We start from the raw sequence: 10,187 nt of genomic DNA on the forward strand, positions 1-10,187 counted from the left end.
TATTGTCTTTCCAGAGTAGGTTTTTTTCTCCCTATTATACTGAAATGGAGTGGTACGGGAGCCACTAGTACATCTAACAATGTGTACACATTGGTATATATTGATACGCAAAATGGTGTATATTGTTACGCAATCAGACCCAAGTGAAGGAGACAGCACTCTCAGGCCGGACCAGGTACACATCCTTGACCCTGTAACATGCACAGCCCTGGGTGCACAATAGCACTCTCTGGAAGCTGCACTGTCCACAGAGTCACATGCTTTCGTGTGGTGCTGCACCCACCAACCCTCATATAGTTGGTGGGTATAGTGGGAGCGCCTTGGCCTTACCTAGGCCTTCCGTGGCCTTGTCCCAGGAATCCATTGCGGTGGCGGTGTCCCTCTTCCAAATGCTGGCGTCGGCGATGTCCGGGGTGTCCCACATGGTCCATAGTCTGTCGATCTGTGTTACACAGGCTCCTCCGGTGGCTCCAGCCTTCTCAGCGTCTGCTTCTGGTCTCAGGTCCTCCAGCGGCGGTACTTCTGGTGACGTCATTTCCGGTTCCTCCATTCAACGCCTGGCCATGAAGAGGAGTGCATCGAGCTCCCCACGCGGCTCTGCAGGTAAGAAAGGAGTTTCGCAGGGGCGGGTGGGGGACTTCGGCTCCAGGAGTTAGGCCTACAGGGGCGATGGGGGCTTAAAACATTAGAAAAAGGGGTGCATGGAGCAGCAAGGGAGCAATATGCGAGTCATAAGGGGACGTATGGAACCAAACTCGGTTCGGGTGATCAGGATAAGGGGGCTAATAGAACCGCTACCGTGCGGTCCAGGGCTAAGGCCCCAGCGGGCAAAAATAAAGGTGGTGCAACACCTATTAGGCTTGGCGTGGGTAGAATGGAATGTGATTCCGTGGGTGTAGCTATTGCCACGGATGATGGCAGCATGGATGGGATTGACTGAGGATAGGACTAGTAGGCCGTGGTGCCGCCCGCTGCTAGGAAGGTAGTTACTAGGTCGGCTGCGAGGCAGGGCACTCCATCACAGTTTCATAGTCTAGATATGGAATTAGCGCCAACTAGAAGTTGCAAGAAGGCCCCTGCACAGGCCCCTAAGACAGTGCACTTTAGTGAGGATATTGAGGATTTTTCTGAGGAAGAGCAAAGTGTGCAGGTTGGAGAGGGGCGTGGTAAGCGCCCATGTGTTCCCAGAATGCCTGTGGGGGGGTTACAGCAGTGTGCGAGCAGGGGGAAGGGGAGAGCTGAACTTCCCCTATGAGGTACTCCTCTCTTGCATTCTGTTTTTCAGGATAGCGGCATGGCGACTACTGGCGATTCCGGAAGTGGTATGGAGAGAGGTACAGAGAGCGGTGCAGATTCCATGGTGTCGGAGGATGAGCGTCCATCGACTTCGGGCGTGGTGGTGTTACCGCCTAGGACGGGGTTGCAAACCGATGAGTCCTCAGTTTGTGGGGTTCAGGGGTTTCACGTAAACCTCTGATTCTGGGTCGGAGAATGACAGAGTTGGGTTTAAATGCTAAGGGTCATAAGCTAATGTACAAAATGCTTAGGTGGTTGACTGAGGAAAGAAAGTCTGTTAAGAGGGGGTTGCTTCAGAACTTGTTACCTCTGAGAAGTCTTTCAATAGAGAATCAGATGGCTTGATTAATATACCGGTCATGGATCCATAATGTCTAAAAAATGTGGAATTAATAATTGACATAAAAGATTAGTGTCCAAGTGATGGTGCTAGAGGTCAAATCCTGGGCGCTTGGTCTATACCTTTTATCTATACCTCTGAGAAGTCTGATAGGGCATCCCAACCCAGTTCCAGAGTCAGGGAAGCGCGTGGACCTGCTAACCGCAAGGTGGCACTCCACGGCGATGCACGAACACCTTAAAACTAAGACGGTTCGGCGCTTTCAAGAGGGGAAGTATGTCAACATCTTTGAGCTCTCTGTGGAAGCCTTAAGGCAGAAAGAGAGAGCTGAAAATGGGACCGGGACGAAGAAATACCAGCGCCCTGACACATTCCATGAGTGGCAACGTTGTTTCAGGATTTATGCTTGTTTCTTGGAAAAATGGCCCGACTAGTGTTTAGCCACATTAAAATATATGGAGAACATGGAAATCATTGCGGAAAATTACAGTGATGGAGCATGGCGGGATTACGATAAAAAAATTCCATAGGAAGATGGTGGGTAATCCCCTTCTGGACTTCGGTTGTGTGGAGATGCAGCTCTGGGCCCGGTTGGGTCCTGCGCAGGTCCCAGGGGCTTCTGCTCCTCCAGCGGGATCACACCAGGTCTGCTCTGCTAGTAGGTTTCGCAGACGCCCCGCCAGGGTCTGTTGGAAGTTTCATGATAAGCACTTTGCACTGGGAACTGCTTGTTCCTTTTGGCACTCATGCCGCAACTGCAGGGGACCTCACCCATCAGCATAATGCTTCAAAAAAAGCAGAAAACAGGATAGGACAGGATCACGTGGCCCTGTTGTCGGTAAGACCTTGGCTCGCGCTGTACCCAGATAGGGAAGCAGCTGCCTTGCTGGAGTTTGGTCTCCAGGAAGATTTCATTATTCTGGTACAAGGTAAGGTTAAGAGATCTGCGGACCGCAGGAACCTGAAATCAGCTTACCAGTTTCCAGAGGCATTAAAGAAATAATTGGCTAAGGAAGTTTCTCTGGGTAGAATGGTGTTATGGTATAACCCTGTTATCAAGGGTTAATACCAGATGAAAGATGCCCTGAATATGGGATCAGCAACACACAAATCCAGAGACCAAGCTCAGTCTTGAGGGTAAAACAGAATCTGCTTTATTGAGGGCTATATGCCCAGTATTTATGCAGGTCTCCCACCTGGTTGACACTCTCCTTCAACTCTCAGAGCTCTGTGTGTTCTTTAAAATCAGGTCCTTTTGCTCAGATACTTGTTTATAGTCTTTCTCCTGCTTACTTCTGGTTCAAAAACAACTCCAACTGTCTTAGACAAAACAGTTACTCAAACCTGAAGTTAACCCCTCCAACAACAGTTACTCAAAACTGAAGTTAACCCCTCCAGTACTGTTGGATTTGCACCCTGTACCTATAATGGACACAGGGTGACTTAACAATGCATGAATCCATAATCCGTAGGGAGGTTGACAAAGGGACACTCCGGCAGACCCGGCTTGACCCTTTGGCGGGTCAACTTGGGGATGACCGGACTAGGAGGTGGTAGGAATGTCAGTTTACCGGGACAATCCATCTGCATTCCCGTTATGAGAGAGAATACCTGTCCGTATAAATAAGGGTTCAACTTCTTCAGTGCCCAGACCAGGGATAAACATTCCTTCAAGTTTTTGTTTTCAGAGATGCTTCTTTCCAGTTGGAGATAAATCTCATCGACTTCTTTACGAGTTTTTTTTTGTACCTGCTCTTTATAGGTATCAACAAGCCCTTGATACTGACATAGGGTGCCCTTGAGTTGCTGCACCTCACTATGGGCCAGCGTCAGTTTCTCCTCCAGTGTCGCTAAGTTTGTCTTTAATGTTTTCATGTTCCACTCTGATGCTGGTGTTTTCTGCGGTCTGTCCGTGCAGCTTGTCTAGCAGAGATTCCGTTCTAAACATGCTTTTTCCTCTGCGCTCCTCTTCTCTCCCGCTAGCACCGTTACGTGATTGTTTAACGTGACCATTTCATCCTCTACTTGACTTTTCTCCTTCATCACCCTGTTGTAACTGGACTTCCACGTATCAATAGCGGATAGAGATTTACTGAGCTCAGCGTCCTGGGGCTCAGCAGCAGGTGGGTCAGTCTCTGCAGCACGGGTAGTCACAGGTTTAACATCGGCGGGACGCATGGGAGCGTAGGCAGAAACAAGGGGGGCTAAGTCATTTCCAAGGAGAACATCAGCTGGTAAGTCCTTCATGACCCCCACATTCACATGTCTAGAGCCCACTCCCCAATCCAAATATACCCGGGCAACAGGTAGGCGGAACACAGCGCCCCTTGCTACCCTCACAGCCACAGTGTCTCCGGTGTGCTGGTTCGCAGACACCAAGTTCTTTTGGAGCAAGGTCATGGTAGCATCAGTATCCTGTAGACCACTGACCTCCTTCCCATTCACTTTAACCAGTTGCTGGTGTTGTTGCTGGTTATCCCGGTGGGCAGCTTGCACGGGGTCTGCTTCATGTAGGATGCCCCAGCATTCTTCCTCCTCTACGCAGTGGGCAGCAGGCTGAGGGTTACGTGGGTTTCCGCCGGCGGGTCTTCTCCAGGACTGTGCTTGGTTCGCTGTGTTTAGGGGACACTCTGGTCTTTTGTGCCCTAGTTGCTTACATCCAAAGCACCGAATAGGCTGTGAGTAATCCCGTGAGTTTAACCGGGCTGTCTGAGGATAGTTCGTGGTTGAAGGCGGTGTGGTAGAGCGGTGCGCCGGGGGTTGGTAACTGGTAGCTGCTGGGGTGACTGTGGGTCTGTACTCCACTCTGGCAGGGATCTTAGTGGTAGCAGTGTCCAGTTTGCGGGCATCCGTATACTCATCTGCCAGGCGAGCAGCTTCATGCAGAGTGGAGGGTTTACGGTCCCGAACCCACTCTCTAACTCCTGCGGATAACTTGTTGAAGCAGTGTTCCAACAGGAATAGCTGCAGCACCTCTTCCCCCAGATACGGCTTGGCACCCCACTATCCTGTGAGCTGCTGTGCGGTGCACCTTATATGCCCACTTGACGTAGGAATCTCCAGCTAGTTTAACAGTGTCTCTGAACCGTCTCCTGTATGCCTCCGGTGTAATCGCATACCTGGAGAGCAGATCCTCTTTTACAGCATTATAATCCCTGACTACCTCATCTGGAATGGCCCGAAAAGCCTTGCTGGCCCGGCCAGATAATTTTCCGGATAATATCGTGACCCAGTCCTCTGCGGGTACCTTGTGTAGTGCACATTGGCTCTCAAAATCCGCAAGGTACCCATCAATCTCTCCTTCTGTTTCAATGAAGTTTTTAAAAGCTGCAAAATGTACTTTTCTCTTTTCCACTGGGGTTGCTGTGACTTGGGCTGCTGCAGCGCCGCTTTGGCGAAGTAGGTTGGCCTCCACAGCTGCTATGACCCGGTCGATAATTTCTGCAGTCGGGTTGGGGCCATAATGTGCCAGTCTTATTTTAACCACCCGGTCAAAGCTTGCTTCTTCGGGGGTTCTGTCTGATATGCTGGGCTCACTGGTTCCTTCGGGCCCTGGTACTCCGTCCATCTCAGTCAGTATTGTAATAATCTCCCTCTTCCTGAGGTTACTGGGCTGTCGGCCCCGTTGTTCTAGCAGGTCTTTAAGGGTGGCTCCTTTCAGCCTTTCATACGGTATTCCATTAGGTCCGGCTGTGTAGTTGCTCTTCTGGGCGATGAGGATCATCCCGTCGCTTGCCACCAGTTGTTATGGTATAACCCGGTTATCAAGGGTTAATACCAGATGAAAGATGCCCTGAATATGGGATCAGCAACACACAAATCCAGAGACCAAGCTCAGTCTTGAGGGTAAAACAGAATCTACTTTATTGAGGGCTATATGCCCGGTATTTATGCAGGTCTCCCACCTGGTTGACACTCTCCTTCAACTCTCAGAGCTCTGTGTTTTCTTTAAAATCAGGTCCTTTTGCTCAGATACATGTTTATAGTCCTTCTCCTGCTTACTTCTGGTTCAAAAACAACTCCAACTGTCTTAGAAAAAACAGTTACTCAAACCTGAAGTTAACCCGTCCAACAACAGTTACTCAAAACTGAAGTTAACCCCTCCAGTACTGTTGGATTTGCACCCTGTACCTATAATGGGCACAGGGTGACTTAACATAATGCCTGAATCCATAATCCGTAGGTAGGTTGACAGAGGGGTCTGTCACAAATGGCCAGACCATTCAGGGTAAAGCCAATACCTGGATTGGTTATTTCTCCTTTAGGGGTCGTGCCAAAGAAAGACGCAGGGAAGTTCAGGATGATTCAACACCTTTCTTACCCCAAAGGCAGGTCAGTAAATGACGCCATCCCACAGGAATTAAGCACAGTTCATTATCAGTCATTTGATGATGCCCTAAAGGTGGTTCGGAAGTCGGGTCAAGGTGCCCTGCTGGCAAAACTTGATATATAGAGTCTGCCTTCTGGCTGCTGACTATTCACCCCTTTTTCTTTTTATCTCATGGGGTGTTTTTTTCGACGGATCGTACTATGTTGACCGTTGTTTACCCATGGGGTGGTCAGTTTCATGCGCCTATTTTGAGGCTTTCAGCTCCTTACATTGGGCTGTTGCCGAGGTGGCAGGGTAGGATAGAGTTGCTCACTATCTGGATGATTTTTTGTTGGTGGGCAGACAAGGCTCCAGGGAATGTGAGCTACTTCTGCACATCATGAGACTGTTAATGATTAAATTTGGTGTTCCCTTGGCAGAGGACAAAACAGAGGGCCCTTGTACATGTCTTACATTCTTAGGGATAGAAATTGACTCTGTAGCCGAGGAATGTAGACTTCCGGCAGATAAAGTCCGGAAGATGCTGGAGGAAGTGAGAAGACTTGAGTCTGCAGGTTTTTGCACGTTAAAAGAGCTGCAATACTTGTTGGGTCTGCTTAACTTTGCAGGACGAGTCATCCCCATGGGGAGAATTTTTCTAAAACGGATGGAGTAGGGCTGCAACTAACTATTATTTTCATAATCTATTAATCGGCCAATGATTTTTTCGATTAAGCGACTAATCGGTTAAAAAGAGAATCAATAGTTTTCTATGTTTTAAATAAAATCCACATAATGAGTGTTACAAATATAAACTTTAGACTAAAACTTTACATTAACACAACTGTTTCTTCAATTTTTAAGCAGCAGAGCACAGTTTTATAATTAAAGAAAACCACAAACTGTTTGAAAAGAGGTAGAACTAGAAAGAGTTAGACTATCACTGTTAATAATGTTCTGTTATTCACTCTTTCAGAAACTTTGCATTGAAATGCAAAAATCGCAACATGTCCACATGCTTCTGGCTAAGGCTGGTTCTGTTTGCAGCTATATTTCCTGTAGCAGAGAAAAGGCACTCAGATGGTGTTGAGGTGCTTGAGATGTATAAGTAGGATTTTACCAATTTCACCAAAGTGGGATATTTATCTTTGTTAGCTCTTCACCAATGCTAAGTGTTTTCTACCTTGGCAAGGGGCCTCTCAATAAAGTAACCCTTGACTTCATTCTAACATAAAAATATCTTGAATATCTATATGCAATGGTAAATAACCAGCTATAAGGTTAGGGGAAATATCTAGTCCGCTCTAAAAATAATGAATATATACTTATAAAGGTTGAATCTGGTACATATCACAATTTATTAAAAATATATAAAAAACAAAATCAGAAGCGCTAATGACTGTATATCAATAACAGGACAAAGCCTTACACATTTATTTATACAGTACGTATAATCGGCAATAGCAAGCAGTACGCTAATTGTGCAAACAAATAATAGTGCACATCAATTTAACTCCCATCAATCTAGGGGCAAGGTGTAAACAACAAGCTTGGCACTATATCATGAAAAGCATAGTTCCAGATTTAATATAAACAATCCAAATGATGACTATTATATCTGGGTTGCACATAAGCCAGGGGTAGTTGTAAACGTATACTGTCCTGAAAAAGTGAAACGTAAACATCTGTAGACGTCCTTTAGGCTAAGGACATAACCATAAAACACAATGCCATGTGCAGGAGTTCATTGGAGTAAAGCAGCTGGTGTTGTGCACAGACCAATTCATCTATTATTATTCGTTAACTATTTTCATAATCTATTATTATTGATTATGACGATTAGTTGTTGCAGCTCTAGGATGGAGCGACTGTTGCCGGGGGTGACACTCAACGGATAAAGACGCTGCGGGACCTTGACCAGATCCGGAGGGGCTGTGGTCGCCCGTACGCGTCGTCGCCACTCTAGGCACAAGGGCACTAACTCTGGGTAGCCGCATCTCTGCCAGATGAAGATACCATGGATCACAGAATACAAGATAGACCTGGAACACAGAAGACAAGAGGGGAGTACCACGGGGAGAGCCAGCCGTCTCCTCCCTATCCTCCCCAGCCCCACATTCCAGATACCCCTCACGGTCACTCACACCATACAGTAAACTGTGATCCTCATCCGTACTTGCAGCCTGCCCACATTCATAATCCTCCATAAATCTAACTGCCCTGCTGCGCCCTTGTGGCTTCACCATCCTGGCAGGACTAACTGTCCCCCTGTCAGTGCCCTCCAGGCCTTCGCCTGGGCTAGCGCTAATACTAGCGTGCCACCTCTTCAACGCTACTCTCGTAACCACCTGCTCTGACCGCTAAGGTTCTGCTGGGCGATACGGTACCCTGCAGGCGGTTCCAGACTAACGGCACCACTACCCAGGGCCACAGTTAAACGAGGCCCCTTAGGCCCTGCTCCACTCGCAGGGGCTTTTTCTTGACCCCCGCCACGTGTGGGGCCCACTTTTGCCTTACTACCGCCTGACTTAGGCTGCGAGCGCGAGGAGGGTGCCCTAGCGGCCTCCCCTGCTTTATTGCCAGCAGTTGCCAAGGCCCTTGTGCGCACACCTTGCTGTGTGGAACCTGCCGAGCCCCCCGGAAGCACTTTCTGCCCCGCATCCTGAGTCACATTTGCCCCTTGTCTCAAGTCTGCCGTAAGCCCCACTGTCCTAGAATGGGCCCCCCCCAGCCTTCTGCGCATTCACTTTGCGTTCCCATTATTTCCATGAGACGATCAAATCTTTTGTTAAATTGCTTCTCTGACTCCGCAAATAAAGCTTGCAATTTGGTGTGTAGGTCCTCCTCCATGGTCAAAGATATATTCTCTGCAGGATTATTAGATTGGTTGTTGTACAGAGATAGTTAATCTGCTCTGCTAACCCGGTTCCCCCGGGGGGGGGGTTTCTGAGATCTCTCTTCACAAGAGCCGCCAACAGACCTCAGCGGTCCGGTCTAAGAAGCTCAGTTCTGTTCAAAAAGTAGATACTCCAGCTTGGCACAGTAGTTGAAAGATATTTAGGTACAATTTAGCACCGGATGGTTGATAGATATCCAAGTTACAAGGCGGATTGTAAACTGACTTTACAGAGCTCTCAGTTTGTCGACCATCTTGGGTCCTTGCCCGGACACGCCCCCCGAATGTGCCTCTTTAATGAACGTCATGAGGTTTATGATGGCTGGGTTCGGGGTTCCTCTCGCCGAGGATAAAATGGAGGGACCTTGCACGTGCCTGACGTTTCTGGGCATAGAGATAGATTCCGTGGCATCGGAATGCAGGCTGCCTAAAGAGAAGGTGGCTAGAATGTTGTTGGCGGTTCGCGCCATGGCTGCAGCACAATAATGTTCCCTGAGGGAGTTGCAGTCGCTCCTGGGTCTCCTAAACTTCGCGCGGAGAGTCATCCCGTGGGGCAGGATCTTTAGCAAATGGTTAGAACGGAGATTGGGGGGTGGCAGGACAGCATCGTTGCGCATCCGGATCACGGGAGATCTCGTGGCGGATTTGAAGGTCTGGGAACGGTTCCGACAGGATTTTAATGGTGTCTGCATGTGGAGGGGTGACCCAGTGTCCAACCAGTCTTTGCATCTGTTTACGGATGCGGCAGGGGCATCTGGATACAGTGCATACTTTGAAGGGGCATGGAGTGCGGAGCCATTGCCATCTGAGTGGGCGGGCCTAGGGCTTACACGCAACCTTTGCTTCTTGGAACTGTTTCCTATTGTAGTGGCAGTTGAGCTGTGGGGGCACCTTTTCAGCAAAAGGGCTGTGATTTTTCTGGACGGATAATCTCAGCGTGGTTTTTGCCATCAACAGACTTTCAGCTTCATCGCCTGTGGTGGTGCATTACCTGCGGCACCTGGTGTTGAGATGTCTGTAGTTGAACATTGATTTCAGGGCTCGTCATGTCCCCGGTGTGCAGAACATAGTGGCGGACGCATTGTCTTGCTTCCAGTGGGAGGCGTTCAAGGCGGCAGCTCCTAATGGTCTTTCTTGCCCTCCCTTTCTGTGTCAGATGGCGAAGGACTGCAGTGGCTGATCTCCCCCCCCCCCCCCCCCCCAATTGCAGGCTTCTTTGGCACCCAACACCTGGTCGGTGTAACGGTACCAACAGGATACCAAGGGTTAACACCAGGGAACAATGTCCTGCATAGGGAATTAGCAATTCACAACCCAGCCAGTTTTCAGGTTTAAAACAGAATGTC

The sequence above is a fragment of the Bombina bombina genome, chromosome 9 (genome assembly GCF_027579735.1).
Source record: "Bombina bombina isolate aBomBom1 chromosome 9, aBomBom1.pri, whole genome shotgun sequence".
In the NCBI taxonomy this organism is placed as follows: domain Eukaryota; kingdom Metazoa; phylum Chordata; class Amphibia; order Anura; family Bombinatoridae; genus Bombina; species Bombina bombina.